The sequence below is a fragment of the Thermobia domestica genome, unplaced genomic scaffold (assembly GCF_964235325.1).
Source record: "Thermobia domestica unplaced genomic scaffold, izTheDome1.hap1.1 HAP1_SCAFFOLD_306, whole genome shotgun sequence".
NCBI classification, from domain to species: domain Eukaryota; kingdom Metazoa; phylum Arthropoda; class Insecta; order Zygentoma; family Lepismatidae; genus Thermobia; species Thermobia domestica.
In genome coordinates, this window is record NW_027656020.1 from 128,316 (window position 1) to 147,177 (window position 18,862).

The 18,862-nt window shown below is 39.2% G+C and overlaps 2 non-coding genes across 2 annotated transcripts; both read right to left on the reverse strand.

Annotated features, from left to right (window-relative positions):
- Positions 1-5,217: 5,217 nt before the first annotated feature.
- LOC145676693 (5S ribosomal RNA) lies at positions 5,218-5,336 on the reverse strand. Its single transcript, XR_014129429.1, has one exon. It is a non-coding gene; the product is annotated as a 5S ribosomal RNA (ribosomal RNA).
- A 177-nt stretch (positions 5,337-5,513) lies between these two features.
- Positions 5,514-5,632, reverse strand: LOC145676706 (5S ribosomal RNA). The gene has a single exon (XR_014129442.1). It is a non-coding gene; the product is annotated as a 5S ribosomal RNA (ribosomal RNA).
- Positions 5,633-18,862: the final 13,230 nt, after the last annotated feature.

Sequence of the window (18,862 nt, forward strand, 5' to 3'; positions counted from 1 at the left end):
TTACATTATGTACGTTCATGTATACGTATTCATATCATGTAGCAGTATTAATGCTGGAGAAGGGGTTCTGGTTGGAAATTGGCGATTTGTTGGAAGTAGCGAGCATGAGAGATGCGAAACGCAAGTCGGAATTTCTGTTCTGACAGTAGGATGTACGTATAGAGGCTTATACAACTTCTATACTGTGCTGTGAGGGGCGAATAATGCGTTAGAAACCTGAATCTTGTCCTTTATCTTGTTTACGTGGTCTTGGGTTCGATTTCTTTCTTTTGCGGTAGTGTCTATTGTGATTTACATGTAAATTAATGACACTTCGTAGCGGGTTACTAAAATAAAGAGTAATACAAATATGAGATGTAGGTTAATGCATTGTATACTTCACATTATTTACTAAAGAAAGGCAGTAGTTACAAGAAACCTAGGCTCGCTCGTTGGGCACAGTAGCAAATGAGTTCTGAGATCAGAGAATAAGAGTAGTTGCGTATTACAAACCATATACATATAACACATATCACACAAATATGAATATCGACCTTGCAAAGAATAAATCGTACTTAAGTGTGCATTTAATGTCATTACTATGTTGCAAAAGAAATTTAGGAAAGTTTTCTGATCCGCTCTGTTCATGATGTCATTGGGGCATAGTAATGAACAATAATAAATGTCGAGAACATATTGAACAGAGTAATTTCAGCCAAGCCAACGCAAGAGAGAAACATGAGTGCTTTAAGAATGTTGGAAATTCCTTTGTCTAGCATGAAGTACATGAGAATATGTGGTATGAGGTTTTCTTCCATTGCTGAGAATCTGGGCTCGACTGTCCTGTCCTCTGGGTAATATGAGCCCGATGTACGCAAATATCAAAAAAATGTAGCTAGCGACAATACAAAAGGTAATGATCTTATAATTAATAATGTAGTGGGAACTAAGCACATCGCTGTTTGGAGTATTCTAAAGTTAGTGTGACTTCCTATGGGCTTCAATTACGATCGACGACTACACATATACTAATTAATCGAATAGCAGCGAGAATTTCGAATGAAACTAAGCAACTATCTCAGACACTTTTGATGAGTCTGTATATCGAAAACAATTCATTTCAATCGTAAATCTCCTCTATAAAGGGGTTTGTGGCCCTCATAAGGGCCGATTTGTATGAGATATAGGTCTTACATTTATGCCTTCTTCTCAGTTTTCTTGGGCAGAAGTACAGCTTGAATGTTGGGCAAAACACCACCCTGAGCGATTGTAACTCCAGACAACAACTTGTTTAATTCCTCGTCGTTACGGATAGCTAACTGCAGATGACGTGGAATAATCCTAGTCTTCTTGTTGTCACGAGCAGCGTTGCCTGCCAACTCAAGAACTTCAGCTGCCAGGTATTCCATGACTGCAGCCAAATACACGGGAGCGCCAGCACCAACTCGTTCGGCATAGTTACCCTTTCGCAAAAGACGATGGATTCTGCCTACTGGGAATTGAAGGCCAGCCCTGCTGGAGCGGGACTTGCTCTTTCCCTTGACTTTTCCACCTTTGCCGCGACCAGACATTGTTCAATATTCTTTCGTAATAAGATGAGAGGAAAAATTGCGGCCTCCCATGAATCAAGTCAGTTTTGTTACTACTTCAAGCGTGCACCCGAGTGCATCAAATGAAAAGCAAGGCAGTTGGCGCGAATTGAAACACGTACTGTAATTTAAATGAAGTCGATAAATCGGCGGACACATCTGAATTGAGGAGAGAGGATGTTGGAGCTGCCGTCGATAACCTTCTTATGACTGTGGATACCTAACGGTGACAACTAAGCAGTCGCTACTCATTGAGAAGCTTACTGTGCTGCAGAACTAAGAAGAATGAAGATTTGAAGCAGTTAAACGCTGAAAGAAGAGACTCAATCTAAGTGTTATTAACAGGATAGTCTTTTAAGATAATCCTGCTTTAAAGAGAAGAGACTGTTTTGAAATAAAAATTGCTTCAACACACACTCACACACACCGCTTCCTAGAGAAATAAGCATTGCTTTCCGTCGGCTTGACCCCCTATTGTGCGTCAAGCTTCGCGCTGGCCATATAGGTTGAACAGCCTTTGGCGACAGTCGGCTGACGGGATCGCTCTGTTATCTCTCTGGGATAGCATTAGCGAAGCACCTACACAAAACTAGAGAGACTTTCCCTCAATTAGTTTCCGGCCCTTATCAGGCCCACATTCACCATGCCACGCCAAAAGAAGAAGTCACCCACAAGAAGACCGGGAAGGGAGCCATCCCAAGCCCGCAGAGACTGCAGCGAGGACTCAAGAAAGAAGAAGACGTCCACATACCAGATGAAGAACACTCCAAGAGAACCCTCCAGGGAAGAAGAAACAGGACGAGAAACTCCCAGCAAGAGAGAAGTAAATGAAGAAAGAAGAAACGACCAGCAACAGCCAGACACTCCATCTGCGCAACAAGAGGCAGTGCCAAAAGTGAAACTCTTCGAAGTCACTTACACAACAGAAGAAGTTCTTGACATTATAGCTGAAAAGATGGACACCTCAGAAGTACGCATCACAAATAGAGGATACAAGAGGTTCAGGATTGACTTCGCCACACAAACAGCACGAGATGTTTTCCTGCGCATCTTCGAAGCCAAACACTTCGGTGACAAAGCAATAATGCTCCATTCCAGAAGACAAGAAACAACAGAAGCCACCACACCAGAAGATGTGACATCCAAGACTCCCGGCCCTTTCAAGGACCAGACGTCTCCACACCCAAAAGTAGACAATGAAGTCAACGAACCAGCTGCTGAAGAAGAGTTCACACTAGTGAAAGGCAAACGCAACAAGAAGACGAAAGCAGACTCGCCGTCACAGAAAGATGAACCACAAACCAAGAAGAATGAAGACAACAAGAGATCCCACCGAAAGCGACCAATATTCACGTGTGTTATCAAGAAAGTACCAGTCACCACAGATGTTGATAGTTTCAAATCTGAGTTAAGGAAACTGAGAGTCAACTTCACAAATGCAGTGAGGATCCAAACCCAGAAAGGACCAGCACCCTTACTCAGATTGTTCTCAGAAGATCCCGTTCAAATAAATAAACTGATAACCCACGGAATCTCCATAGGGACGACACACCACAAAGTCGAAACATCCAGAGCACCGCCACGGCCGATGCCGTGTTACAAATGCTACCAATATGGTCACCAAAGAGCTCTGTGCAAAAACAGAAGAGTGTGCCATCGTTGCGGGAAGGAACACGAAGACACCTGTAGCAACCCAATCGACAGCAACTTCTGTGCAACCTGCGGGAAAGCAGGCCACAGAACAGGGAACAGCAATTGCCCAAAAAGACCACGTCAAACTCGAACCATAGCTGTGAAAATACTAACAGAAGACCAGATTACTCAAAAAGAAGAAATTGCAAAACAGCAAGCTTTAGACGATGGCCCTAGTAAGGACCAGAGCAGCAAACAAGAAGAAAGAAGAAAAGAAGAATCTCCTAGAGTTACCACTCAAGAAGAGAAAATTGCTGAAACCCTCCAGAAACTCATTGATGACGCCATGCATATAGTCACCAACAGAGTTATCAAATGGATTACTTCAGTTTTAGCCTTGACAATAGAACCGGCAAACCATCAACGACTAAACAGAGCAATACAGGAAGCCACAAAGAAGATCTACCGGCAATCCTTCAACCCCATTTTAACAACAGATGGGCAGTTATACGTTCCTTCTCTGCAGCGCATCACTGGAGCCAACGCAGAATAAAAAAAAAAAAATTCTGCAGACAGATGACGACACAAGCACCGACCAAAGGATCAAGAAGACGGCCAAACTTGCATGTTTAAAAAATAACAGTCTTCCCCACTAACAAAACACCTCCCAAATACAGACAACACAGATAGTTTAACATATACAGATAGGTTTTAAAAATTTAAATTAAAAGCATAAAATAACTTAGTAATTTATTAATACAGACATTTTTACATGGATTTTCACCACCCTTCTCAAGTGGTTTTGCCATGTAAATACTATTGCATGCAGCATGACCGATAAAGGGGGTTTTTTCCTGGTTCCCAGGTTTTTTGTCCCTCTATCAAACACAAATAACTTCTCTCGCGCTTTCCTATCTTCTTGTTTACCCTTCTTTCCTTCTATTTCACACATTGACAGATTCGCGTGTAAATGTCTTTCGTAAAAGATAGAAGCCGCGGCATACACCTACACCCGACAGATTCTTTAGTGTACTAATTGCATGTGAGGAGAGGCATGTAGATAGATGGTTGATGCCTTACTCTCTGTCAGGGCGCGGGCTTTCCCGAGGGGCGTCCTTATTTTTAACTTAACTTTTAGCGGACACATCTAATTTTGCTGAACGAGTGAGTCATCATGCCACCAAAAACTAGCGGAAAGGCTGCAAAGAAGGCTGGTAAAGCCCAAAAGAATATCTCCAAGGGAGATAAGAAGAAGAAGAGGAGGAGGAAGGAGAGCTATGCCATTTACATCTACAAAGTTTTGAAGCAAGTGCATCCTGACACTGGCATATCTAGCAAAGCTATGAGTATCATGAACAGCTTTGTTAATGACATCTTCGAGCGTATTGCTGCTGAAGCTTCTCGTTTGGCCCATTACAATAAGCGGTCAACTATCACCAGCCGGGAAATCCAAACAGCTGTGCGCCTTCTTTTGCCTGGTGAACTTGCCAAGCACGCTGTAAGTGAGGGTACGAAGGCTGTTACCAAGTACACAAGCTCTAAGTAAAAATCTTCTTCAAGATTTTTCATTTCAAACGGTCCTTGTCAGGACCAACACATTATTCGAAAGAGTTAAATCACGAAATTTGCTTCATTCTGTTATGTAGAAACACGTTGAAATCCAATTTCTATATGCTGTTAGTAAAAAAGTAAAGCACATAGCGGAGATGTGTCGTGCTTGTATACGAAAGGCATTTACTCGCCGGAGATCTACACTTAGTCATAATAATTTACTTTTAAAAAGTGGTAATACATTCCGTGTTAAGTATAGTAGTAGGTGCACACGGATCGGAAATCAGGTTATTTTAATGTGCCGTGCAAATAAACAGGCTGTTAGTGTAAGAAATAGTGGGTATAACGCTTAGAATATCGATTAATCGCTATGAAATAATGTTGATAAATTATCTCTTGAAAGTACTATAAAATTAATGTTTCTAGTATTTTCGTACTTGAAGGATAATGAAATTTGAAAAAGAGATGCCAACAGCACCTGGTGTTCCCAGGCGGTCACCCATCCAAGTACTGACCAGGCCCGATGCTGCTTGACTTCGGTGATCGGACGAGAACCGGTATATTCAGCATGGTATGGCCGTTGGCGAATGCATATGGCTTCGAGTGAGTTATTGTAGCTACGTAGGTTTGTCGGTGAATACTCAAAAAGACCAGCGCGTGGAAAGCGTTGCTAATTGTTTTAAGTAATGCATGATTACGAAATTATCGTGGTGAACGATGTGAGAATATTCGTCTTTGTGAAAAACAAAATTAGAAAAAGTATACCAACAGCACCTGGTGTTCCCAGGCGGTCACCCATCCAAGTACTGACCAGGCCCGATGCTGCTTGACTTCGGTGATCGGACGAGAACCGGTATATTCAGCATGGTATGGCCGTTGGCAACTACCTTTTCTTCAATGTCCTGTTAAGGAAGTATGTTTTAAGTAAGAATTGACATTATTAACTATAAAGGCAAGCATATTAACGTCGTTAACATTACTTGGAATATACTAATATTCGAATAAATATTTGAATGTTCGAATGATGAGTGATTCGGATGTTCATAGTGCCACTGTGTCCTATCGAGTTTACTATCACGAACCACGTATGAAATTGTATATAAATAAATAAAAATAAATCCTTTATTAAGTATTGATTACAGGAAAAAGGCAAACTTACATTCTTTAATGTACACAATGAAATGTATGAAAGATATTTTTAAGATATGTTTCACTTACCCTTTATAACGCAAGGTAGTTTTCAGTGTAGCATTCTCTTCAGCTGCGAGATAACGTAAGGCAGATGATCATTCAGTCGTGAAGCACTAAAATGTAATATACATTTTAACTATTATCGATAAGAATTATTTACTGCAGGGATGCAAATAAAGTGAGGCAAATTAGTAAATAAAAACCGATACTGTAACTGATAATATAATTAGTTGTATCTGTATTAGTTGTATATACAGTAATCGCACGATTATCCGCGGAGTTGGATGTTGGCATAATCGCGCATAATCAGCAGTATGAGCAGAAAAGGGAAATGAAATGAAATATTTAGATTTACGTCGCATACTTATACCGGTTACGCTAAAGGAGACGGTGATGATGAGTACTGAATGAAGAAAGTGGGAGGAAACGGGAGAAACCCGAGAAAACCCATGAGCACGGTCTTTATGCACGACAAAGTTCACACGGCACGAGCTGGGATTGAATCAGGGACCCCAAGCACCGGAGGCCAAAAAACGGACAAAAAGTCTTTCGTGCAACTTTCGTTTTCGGTAAAAAGTTTACACATAATTTAGAAAGAGTAGTTTTCTGGTCTTTTTATTTCACAAGTTGGTTCATGTCTATATTTTTTACATGCATAAAAAATTTTTCAACTCCCTTGCTTATTTCCTGTTAAAGACCTCTACCTCTGATTGTATTTTTTGCACATATTCTTATTGTTTTCAGACAACATTTCTAAAAGCGTAATTTATCGTCAGCAAGAAAAGAAAAGGAAAGCCTCGGATAGTGGAATGTGTACTGTATATATATATATATATATATATATATATATATATATATATATACGTATTAGTATATAGTTTTATTTTATACGTCTCCTATTATTACACAATGTGCAGATATTGTCAAAGCGCAAGTAAATATGTATAACTCCCCGTTCTGCACTTAATAACTTGAAAGAAGTTCGGGGAAGGTAGTGTAACAGAAAGTGCAAACAGAAATGAGGGTTTAAAGGCATTTAATATTATTCCGTAGTAGTATGATTTTTTGTAAAAAAAAAAATATATATATATATATATATATATCTAAACATACATATTCAATGATATAGTAAGAGGTTAGCAGCACTGATAGAACTGCAGAAAGTACAAAACCGTTAATAAGAAAGAGAGAGAGATGGTGGCCGCTTTTGTGCTTTTCATTGGCTAATTCCGAATTGCGCGCGAATACGTACGAGATTTCTTTCTTTTTCCTCTTCGCAGCCCAGATGTTGCCAATTAGAAGTTTTTAGTACTACATTTGTATGAAAATGTTGCCTTTAAGAAATGTGGTTTGCATACAGAGAAAAGAGCAAAATGAATATTTACCTTAGTGGGCATGAAAAAAGACGAAACATTTTGCAAGATGGACACACGAACTTCCTTAATGCAGGCGTTCAGTACATTATTGTAAAGAAAAAAACACTAAAAAGAATTACTTCAATATCCCTAGCAACATTCAACAATTCATAGAGAAAAATCTTTATTTTGAGAACAATGGAAAACTATGTAATTGTAGATAACTACTAAATTTAATGATTAAGGAAAACGTTTAGGCCCGGCCCTTCAGAAAGAAAGTGCACAGAATATTCTCTCATGGAAGCAATTGCAAAATCAACATTTTGTTTGCAGTTATAATTAGAGGATCTATATACAGGGTGTTCGAAAAAGAATGTATCCTCTTGAAAGAAAATATTCTCTGGGCCCCTAATCCTTTATATACCGAAAGGAAGTTTGTATAGCATTTTTTCTTACCTTCGTTAGAAGAATTGAAAGTGACTACTATCGTGACACGGGAGATATTTAATCGATAGTCGAATTACTCACATACTCGAATGAACACGTCTCTTGTAAGGAGAGGAAAGGCTTCTGTGATCCGCTATCGCAGCTGTGTCATATCTGCAGAGAATGTTAGGACACAAACGTGATCTTTGAGAGCCTCGTGAAAAGAAGTCGCATAGTATCATGTGTGGAGACATCGGGGCCATCTGAAGAACGCTTCATCATTAGGACCAAGGGCGAGTTACGAAACACTCTGGGATATATTTATTAACATAACTTCTCGTCATTCTGCAAGTGTGGTGGAGCTCCATCCTATTGGAAAAGGAAACCTCGGGAGCCCTCTTCATGTGTAGGTATCGTTCACATCTGAAGCATGTGAAGATAGATTACTGTACTATCGTGTACCTAAAATCATTTTCTACGAATACGAACATGTCTACACTGAAGGCAGTGCAGCTCTTTTTCTCTTTTTTTTGGTCATGTATTGTAACGCGGGGCAATGCACACAATAACATGTAATGTTGTGTATCATCATAAAGGGCCAGGGCGATGATTGGATCTTGATGGACGTGGAGAACTGATAGGTGATGTGAGTGGTATTGTGATCTATGGTTGTATGTTTACTGATGAATGCATAAGGAGAGGTGAAGGGGTTGCCTTTTTTTTTATGTCGATCGGGAGGGAAGCGATTGGGAAACTTTTGACTTTGTTTTTCAACCGAATATATTGATTGAATAGGTCGCCGACAATTTTACGGGGCGTCACGTCGTTGCCTTTTTCATGTCGATCGCGAGCGAAGCGAGCGTTTTTTTTTTTTTTTTTTTTTTTTTTTTTTTTTTTTTTTACCGACAATATGTATTGAATCGGTTGCCAACACCTTTAGGGGCGCGTCACGTCCTTCTTTCTGTGCTGATCGCGAGCGAAGCGAGCGCGAAATTTTTGACTTTTTTTTTTTTTTTTTTTTTTTTTTTACCCACAATATTTATTCAATCGGTCGCCAACACTTTTAGGGGTGCGTCACGTCCTCTTTTCTCTGCTGATCGCGAGCGAAGCGAGCGCGAAATTTTGACCTTTTTTTCTCTTTTTAATTCTTTTTTTTCTTTAAGAAAAAATATTGATTTCATAGGTCGCGAACATTTTTACGGGATGCAACATCGTTTATTTGTTTTTCCAACCGTCTTTCTGTCTTGAGCCCCCGCCAAGTTAACTTTATGGTGGACAAAAACTATGTGCGGTGGGTTACCGCGGGGTTCTCCCGTTTCCTCCCACTTTCTTCATTCCACCACCATTTCAATCATTTCTCATAATCAGCGCCTCTTTTAGCCTAAGCGGCATAACGTGGGACGTAAAACAAAGATTTCCTTTAGTTGCTTTCTGTCTTGATTACGAGCGCGAAATTTTTTACTTTTTTTTTCTTTCTTTTGATATTATTCATTTAATAGGACGGCAACACCTTTACGGGCCGCCGCGTCGTCGTTTACACTTCTTCAGCCCATATTCTTTCTGCTTGTTCGTTTTCCGGCATCTTGTTATCACCGCCCGCGGCAATGCCTATGTCTTTCATCGCTTTTTGAAGCAAATCTTTAATAAATATGCACTCTCACATTTGTACTAATATGCATACCACAGTGGATAGACTGTAACTAGGAAAGCAGAAGCCTGCATATCATATTATTTAACAGTTGAAAGTGAACTGTCATTTTAAGTTTGATTTTGATCAGATGAGTGCAGTTCAACTCGTCGACAATTGTGAAGATTCTCGAGGTTAGGGACCATCCATTTTGTGCTTTGTAATGAAAATGGCTGCAGCCAAACTTCTCTGATCTGAATGAAACTTGGCATGATGATACATCTTGACCTGCTCTACAAGTTTATTTAGTATTTTCCGTTGCGCAGGCTTTTGCTTCTCCAGGTTCTCCCATGGAACTGAGAAACGTATTCAGTCGAACTTCTGCGGTAAGTCAGTATATCATCCTGAGAAGTTTGATCGAGATAGCAGAGGTTCGACTATTCGTTTTTCAATTCCATGTGATATTACAACACGGTGAACTAAATTTATATAGAAACACTTTGATTTTGTTTTGTTTTTTGCTAGCATTAAACTGAGAAAATGTTATTCAATAGACAGAGAACACCACTCAAAGAAAAGTACATCATAAGAATATATATATGGTTGCTGTGGTTCTCGGTTTAATTTGCTAGTTAAGAAACTTGCTCTAAATAAGTACATCTTACAGGTGAAAAACTAAGCCAGGCGATAGAATTAAATATAAAGTTATACACTTTTATTTTACGTTTACTAGTGTTGGGTTACTACTGTAAAATAAGTCAGTATATATGAAAGATAACTGTATTAGGTACTATTTTCCACCGGCGGTGTATTCTTGCATAGTGTACTTAATGTTTACAAGCGGGGCGCTACTAGTATGGATGCATGACAAGTGCTATTGAAACTCGAAAACTAACTGGTTTCCACTACCCTTGCTTATACGTATACCCGCGTCGCCTTCGCTCCTGTTCACTTTGGACGCACATTCTTGCTATCGCTCAGGCCCCCAGCTTTCTCCTGTTTTGGCTCCCTTAAATAGTATTCGTGCTTTTTATTGGCCACCTGGCAAAGCACTTGTAATGATTTTACACCAGTAACTCTAAAATACATGTGTATTACTTTATTTAATTCTGTCGTCTGCAGAATTTTTTTTTTTTTCGTACAAATATGCCTTTTCATGCAGAACACTGAATTTTGCCTGTAAATTTTTGAGAATATGCTGTGACGAAACTTGAGCACCGTTCTTCTTTTCTTTCTTATCACGAGTCTTCTTTAGCCTAATGAGCACAATCATCACACGATAACGACTATTCTTTTCATTTAACTTGTAAACAAGTTGAACTAATAATAATAATTGATGTACAAAGGAGAAGTGTCCTACATATTTGAGGTAAAAAATAAAATAAATATACTTCTACTTCATCCGTGTTTACAAAGTTAAATGTTATCGATTTACAAAAAATGGTCACCTATCCACACACTGACCAGGCTCGACACTGCTTGACCATACATATTAAAACATCGGTCCCACTGAATACACAAGTAGTAAGCACATTCACATAAAAATAATTAGGATTACAGTATATAAAATGCGTTAATTAAAATAGCAAATGCCTTACCTTATCACAGGCGATCCAAAGCCACTGCACATCATCTGCTACGCACACTATATTCCTCCAATATTTCACTCACTTCCTATATCACGCAACAGAAAATATTAATAAAATTCACTTAGCAACATTTTCATTTTTAATCAACAATACGTATAACAATTAAGAATAAAATTAATTGTGAGCACATTGTTATAATTAGAATACTGTTTTTATTCGTTTACAAATATGGGATTAATATAGAGCTGGCAGCAACAATATATACAACTCATCCTGTATGTATCGTAAATCCTAACTTGAGAAGACATCTCTGACGCAAACAATGAGACAAGAAATCAAATACTATATCCGACACATTTGGGGTTTATTGAACTTCAATGTTGGAAGATACCACCTTGTCGGTAGTACAAATGTAATATCCTTACAACACGCGGAACTTTTGCCAGGCATATCTAGGAATTTGGGAAGATTAATTGATATCCTTAATGTGCAATGTATGATTATGACGCATTGTTATGTACACGCAGACGGAACCAGGACAATCTATAGATGACATTTGCACTGTGTTTGGACAATTTGTTCGCAGAAAATAACCGTTTTTGTCTATGAATACTTGAGAACATGGAAGGTATGAGATATACATTTTATGCGCAAATATTATAATACAAATCATTGTTAGTTTGGTGGATGCGTGAAAGAAAGAAAAGGAGTAGATTTTTGCAGACGTCCGGATATAAAGCGAGAACTGAGAATACGCATCTATAACATCTATTTTCTTTGTGTTAATGATATCGATGAACTAAACGGGGAAACTAAAATACAACTGTTTGCAGTATAATTCGAAGTATAGTCAAGTGCAGAGGCGTACTCACGGGGTGTCCACCGGGTGCGGACTCCTCGCAAAAGTTCCTAAGTGAACATACATTTGCAGACTTTCTCATTAAATGTAGTTATTAACAGGGAAAATATTGATGTATCATCAATATAAATCTGATCTTACACTTCATCTGTACTCTGTCTGTATCATGTTTTTGTGAAAAAGTAAGTGGAATATTTATCGTGTTTTCGAATGCAGAATAATAGTATATAGACATAGTGGCTTGTAGTATTGGAACCTTGCCCCCCGAAGCTTGGATCCCTTAGAAGAAAAAAAAATGCATGCGCGCCTGGTGAAATGGTTAACGAATTCAGTTCACTCGATGAATCGACAGATAGTAATACACATTTCGACAGATCGACAGCATTCGACAGATACAGACATATGAAAGTAGCACAAGAATTAGGCGAAAGTCCGTGCGTTTCCTCAATTCACGTAGGAAACAACAGAAAATATCAACTACCATAAAATAATCCGTATATATATTTAATTTATTTGGAATAAAATAAATATAGAAACAACCTGTTCATACATAACTACGGTAAGTGCGTTAATTGCTAACGTAAGAACAAATATGAAACAAGGCACAAAATAAAAAAGAAAAATAAAGTTAAAGGGAATAAATATTTAGGCTTGATTGTCATTCGTATTAAGAAGCTGGGTAATAAAATGTTAAAATCTACAGAAAATTATGAAATTAAATCAGGATTTGAAATAAAAGTCTATACATTGGAAGTAGGCCAGGGAGTTTGCAAGGCAGATGTGTGCGACACGCGTTACTTTATAGATTCCCTTCATTGAACTATAGTAAGCAGTACGAAGATGGTACTTTGCGTATAATCACAGGAAGGATTGAAGTTAATTACCATGGTAATATAATTATTTATTGATAAGTATTTCCATGTTAAATTATGAAAATTATAAGCACAAGGAGGGTGAAAAAGTAGTGTGACCGACTTAGCAATGACTGAAACATAAAATAGAAAAGCGAATAAAAACAAATGCCTTTTGAGTTATGTGGAATAAAGTTTCTTCTAGCCAGTAAGGAAGAATAGGATCTGGTGCATTCATTGAATACCTGAAAAAAATCGTTTATCAAAATAGAAGGAAACACACTTATCGTTGTGGCAACTACGAACTTCTGTTTACCTCAGCCCGCCTCAGCAAGTGCTTTCTATCCGGTCCGCGCTCCGTAACCAAACTCAACGCTGCCTGCTAGCGAAAATTTCATTCTTCAGTATCGTTGAGTTTATTGCAGAAAGCAATGGCAGATACGGCATCAGCACCTGCAGCCCCGGCACAGGCTTCTCCTAAGAAGTCTGCAAAGCCTAAGAAACCAAAAACAACACCTTCTCATCCAAGAACATCAGAAATGGTGAACAACGCCATCAAGAATTTGAAGGAAAGGGGAGGAAGTTCACTGCAAGCTATTAAGAAATACATCTCTCAGAACTACAAAGTGGATGCCGAGAAGCTTGCTCCATTTATCAAGAAATACTTGAGAAGTGCAGTTGCTTCTGGGTCTTTGGTTCAGACCAAGGGAAAAGGTGCATCTGGATCGTTTAAGCTTAGTGCTTCATCGCTGAAGGAGAAGCCTGAAGGTGGATCTTCAACCAAGGCGAAACGATCAGCATCAAAGGAGAAGAAGCCTGCGAAAAAGCCAGCAGCTAAACGTCCCAAGAAGACTGGTGAAAAGAAAAAGGCTGCTGCTCCCAAACCTAAGAAATCACCATCTAAAGTGAAGAAGGCAAAAACTCCCAAGAAGCCAAAGGCCCCGAAGCCAAAGAAGGCTACAGCAAAACCGAAAAGTGCTAAGAAGGCTGCACCAAAGAAGAAGTAAATGTGTCAGTAAATCATCTGACATTTTAAAACGGCTCTTTTTAGAGCCATCAAATACTTTGAGAAGAGTAAAATTGTGCTTTTCCTATCATTATCACATGTTCATTCATAGCAATGTATAGTATACACGCAAGGGACTTTGAGTTTTCTTTTTAACCGAAGCACTTCTTGATGTAAGTGCTTTATAACAGAGGGGAATTGAGGGTGGGGAAAGAAAGCTTTCACGGGTGTCAAGAATGGTGTACTCGAAAAAAAATGGGGAACACATTACGTAATGTCAATTTGTGATCACTTACTTTTTCCTTGTTCCTATCTTCAAGTAGCGAAACAGTACAGAAAACGCACTTAATGCATTTGTTAGAAAAACTTTTGCAGGCTGACTGGGTTCGATTCTCGGTGGGAGCTCAAATGTTTCGCATTGCACGTTAATAAGTAGGTCCACGTTTGAAACAGCCTTGCTGCTGAAAGGGACACTAAACTAAAATCAACTCTTTTCAAGGCTGGGGTGAAAGAAATGTTCGAACTTATTACAACTCGTGAAAGTGAAGTAGACTATGTTTCAATTTAACGTCGTACTATTATGATTTTTATGATAAAGGAGACGGGTGATTACGCCTAATGAATGATGGAAATACTGGTGTAATGAGAAAGTGTTAGGAAAAGGGAACACGCTAATAACCACGGATACCGTCTTATAATTCGTAATATTGCTATAAAGAAAAATAGTAACACCAGCAGAAATGTAGGTGTACAATTGAACTGATGTTAAGTACAAACAGACACTTAAAGAAAGTTTAGTTTAACGTTTGCATTCAACAGCAGCGACCTCTGACAAAATAATATTACTTTTGCTACCTTGGAAGAAGTACATATTTCGCCTGCGAGTTCTATCAGATTAATAACGTTGAGAAGGGCAAACAGTGGTTGAATCGAAGTTAAGTTATGCAACATATGGCAAAATCGAACCCTTGACCACATAAAACGAAGATAATCAATCGGTAAACATAGGGGAAAACTAAAGAATATACTTGAAAGATAGGATGATATACGAAACGACAGGAAAACGAAGGTAGATGTATTAACTATGCAACATACGGCGTGAGAATTTAAAAAAAAAAGATAACAAGTATGGACAAGATCCTTGTTAGGATAACAGCATCTCTAAGTAGTGTATTGGTCCTAAAAAGGACCGTTTTTGAACTCAGTGCCAGAACTTCAAACTTAAGCACGTTCCCCACGGATGCGGCGAGCAAGCTGAATGTCCTTAGGCATGATTGTGACTCTCTTTGCGTGAATAGCACACAAGTTGGTGTCTTCGAAAAGCCCTACAAGGTAAGCTTCACTTGCCTCCTGTAAAGCCATGACAGCTGAGCTTTGGAAGCGAAGATCTGTCTTGAAATCTTGTGCAATTTCTCGGACGAGTCGTTGGAAGGGCAGCTTGCGGATGAGCAATTCAGTGCTCTTCTGGTAACGACGAATTTCTCGGAGAGCCACAGTACCAGGCCTGTAACGATGGGGCTTTTTCACTCCACCGGTAGCTGGAGCACTCTTTCTTGCAGCTTTGGTGGCAAGCTGCTTTCGAGGAGCTTTGCCTCCAGTAGATTTCCTAGCTGTCTGCTTGGTACGTGCCATTGCAACTGTCACGACTTGTTTCAAATAATTGCGCGCTGAAGTCAAGTCAAGTCAAGTCAAGAACTGTCATGTTTTCCTACCCATATTGAGTAGGAAGGATATCTAGCTATAAGCTACTTTATCCAAAGAATGAATTGAATATTTGTGTGTGTTTACAAGTCTGCGTGTTTCAATGGCACAGTGTATCTGTTTTTTTTTTTTTTTTTTTTTTTTTTTTTTTTTTTTTTTTTTTTTTAATGTATTTCAAGTGAGTTTTTTGCATAGGTATAGTTGGGGTTGGGTGGGGGAAAGGAGGCAATATACTGGTTTTGCTGCTCTTCTTTGTGTTGATGAGGTTGCTGGTGTCTCGCCGCATCCAATGAGTCCGCGCCAGTCCTTAGCCTGCACTGAGTCAAAAACTAGGTGAGGTTGAATTTATGTTGTGCTTTTATTCGTTTATGCGTTCATAATAATAGTTGGTTAAGCTGAATGAAGTCAAGTTATATAAAGAGCAAAACCGTTTGATCCTCTTCCGTGTAGTGTTTTAGGTAAAATTCTTTTTGTCGTAATTTTTCGTAATATTTGAAGTTTAAGTTATTTATTGTTTTGTCAATCGGTAATAGTTCTGCTTGTTCATAAATGGTGTCAATTGTTCCTTCTAGTTTTAAAATCCATCTGAGCCAATATCGTTCAGTTTTTGCTACCTCTGTAATATTCTCCCTATTATAAATAGGGTGCCCATAAAGTAGAATTGTTCTGATTAGTAGTTTATAAATATGACTTTTGGCTTTTAATGTTATATTGGTTTGCATGATGGTATGCTTGGGCGCTGAATGAAGTCAAGTTATATAAAGAGCAAAACCGTTAAATCAAGCTATTTCTCATTGGATAAAGTCAGTCGAAAAGGACAGTTCTCATTGGCTTAGACACGTTTTGTGTTTTTCCTCCGTGCTTTCCCTGCATGATCGAAGGAACAAAACCACGAGTCTTGGGCTGCTTGGGCTTGTATTTCTCGTGTGTGGTGAGCGAAGCAGTAACATATCGAAATGACAGGACGTGGAAAAGGAGGCAAGGGTCTTGGCAAAGGAGGTGCCAAGCGCCACCGTAAAGTTCTTCGTGACAACATCCAGGGTATCACCAAACCCGCTATTAGGCGTCTTGCTCGCCGTGGTGGTGTGAAGCGTATCTCTGGTCTCATTTATGAAGAGACCCGAGGAGTATTGAAAGTATTCCTGGAGAACGTAATCAGAGATGCTGTTACATACACAGAACACGCCAAGAGGAAGACAGTGACAGCTATGGATGTTGTGTATGCCTTGAAGAGGCAAGGAAGAACCCTGTACGGTTTCGGAGGTTAAGTTGGGGTTCCTCCTATTTTGGATATAAAATTGGCATAAACGGCTCTTTTCAGAGCCAACAAATTTATATAAAGGGAAAGATTTACTTTGTGCGATTTTCTGTTAGATTATAAGAATTCGTGTAACTACATTAAAGCCTTTTGATGCACACTAAATTACAGACGTAGAGAGATTAATTTGAGAAAATCATACGTTTTTTTTTACATTATGTACGTTCATGTATACGTATTCATATCATGTAGCAGTATTAATGCTGGAGAAGGGGTTCTGGTTGGAAATTGGCGATTTGTTGGAAGTAGCGAGCATGAGAGATGCGAAACGCAAGTCGGAATTTCTGTTCTGACAGTAGGATGTACGTATAGAGGCTTATACAACTTCTATACTGTGCTGTGAGGGGCGAATAATGCGTTAGAAACCTGAATCTTGTCCTTTATCTTGTTTACGTGGTCTTGGGTTCGATTTCTTTCTTTTGCGGTAGTGTCTATTGTGATTTACATGTAAATTAATGACACTTCGTAGCGGGTTACTAAAATAAAGAGTAATACAAATATGAGATGTAGGTTAATGCATTGTATACTTCACATTATTTACTAAAGAAAGGCAGTAGTTACAAGAAACCTAGGCTCGCTCGTTGGGCACAGTAGCAAATGAGTTCTGAGATCAGAGAATAAGAGTAGTTGCGTATTACAAACCATATACATATAACACATATCACACAAATATGAATATCGACCTTGCAAAGAATAAATCGTACTTAAGTGTGCATTTAATGTCATTACTATGTTGCAAAAGAAATTTAGGAAAGTTTTCTGATCCGCTCTGTTCATGATGTCATTGGGGCATAGTAATGAACAATAATAAATGTCGAGAACATATTGAACAGAGTAATTTCAGCCAAGCCAACGCAAGAGAGAAACATGAGTGCTTTAAGAATGTTGGAAATTCCTTTGTCTAGCATGAAGTACATGAGAATATGTGGTATGAGGTTTTCTTCCATTGCTGAGAATCTGGGCTCGACTGTCCTGTCCTCTGGGTAATATGAGCCCGATGTACGCAAATATCAAAAAAATGTAGCTAGCGACAATACAAAAGGTAATGATCTTATAATTAATAATGTAGTGGGAACTAAGCACATCGCTGTTTGGAGTATTCTAAAGTTAGTGTGACTTCCTATGGGCTTCAATTACGATCGACGACTACACATATACTAATTAATCGAATAGCAGCGAGAATTTCGAATGAAACTAAGCAACTATCTCAGACACTTTTGATGAGTCTGTATATCGAAAACAATTCATTTCAATCGTAAATCTCCTCTATAAAGGGGTTTGTGGCCCTCATAAGGGCCGATTTGTATGAGATATAGGTCTTACATTTATGCCTTCTTCTCAGTTTTCTTGGGCAGAAGTACAGCTTGAATGTTGGGCAAAACACCACCCTGAGCGATTGTAACTCCAGACAACAACTTGTTTAATTCCTCGTCGTTACGGATAGCTAACTGCAGATGACGTGGAATAATCCTAGTCTTCTTGTTGTCACGAGCAGCGTTGCCTGCCAACTCAAGAACTTCAGCTGCCAGGTATTCCATGACTGCAGCCAAATACACGGGAGCGCCAGCACCAACTCGTTCGGCATAGTTACCCTTTCGCAAAAGACGATGGATTCTGCCTACTGGGAATTGAAGGCCAGCCCTGCTGGAGCGGGACTTGCTCTTTCCCTTGACTTTTCCACCTTTGCCGCGACCAGACATTGTTCAATATTCTTTCGTAATAAGATGAGAGGAAAAATTGCGGCCTCCCATGAATCAAGTCAGTTTTGTTACTACTTCAAGCGTGCACCCGAGTGCATCAAATGAAAAGCAAGGCAGTTGGCGCGAATTGAAACACGTACTGTAATTTAAATGAAGTCGATAAATCGGCGGACACATCTAATTTTGCTGAACGAGTGAGTCATCATGCCACCAAAAACTAGCGGAAAGGCTGCAAAGAAGGCTGGTAAAGCCCAAAAGAATATCTCCAAGGGAGATAAGAAGAAGAAGAGGAGGAGGAAGGAGAGCTATGCCATTTACATCTACAAAGTTTTGAAGCAAGTGCATCCTGACACTGGCATATCTAGCAAAGCTATGAGTATCATGAACAGCTTTGTTAATGACATCTTCGGGCGTATTGCTGCTGAAGCTTCTCGTTTGGCCCATTACAATAAGCGGTCAACTATCACCAGCCGGGAAATCCAAACAGC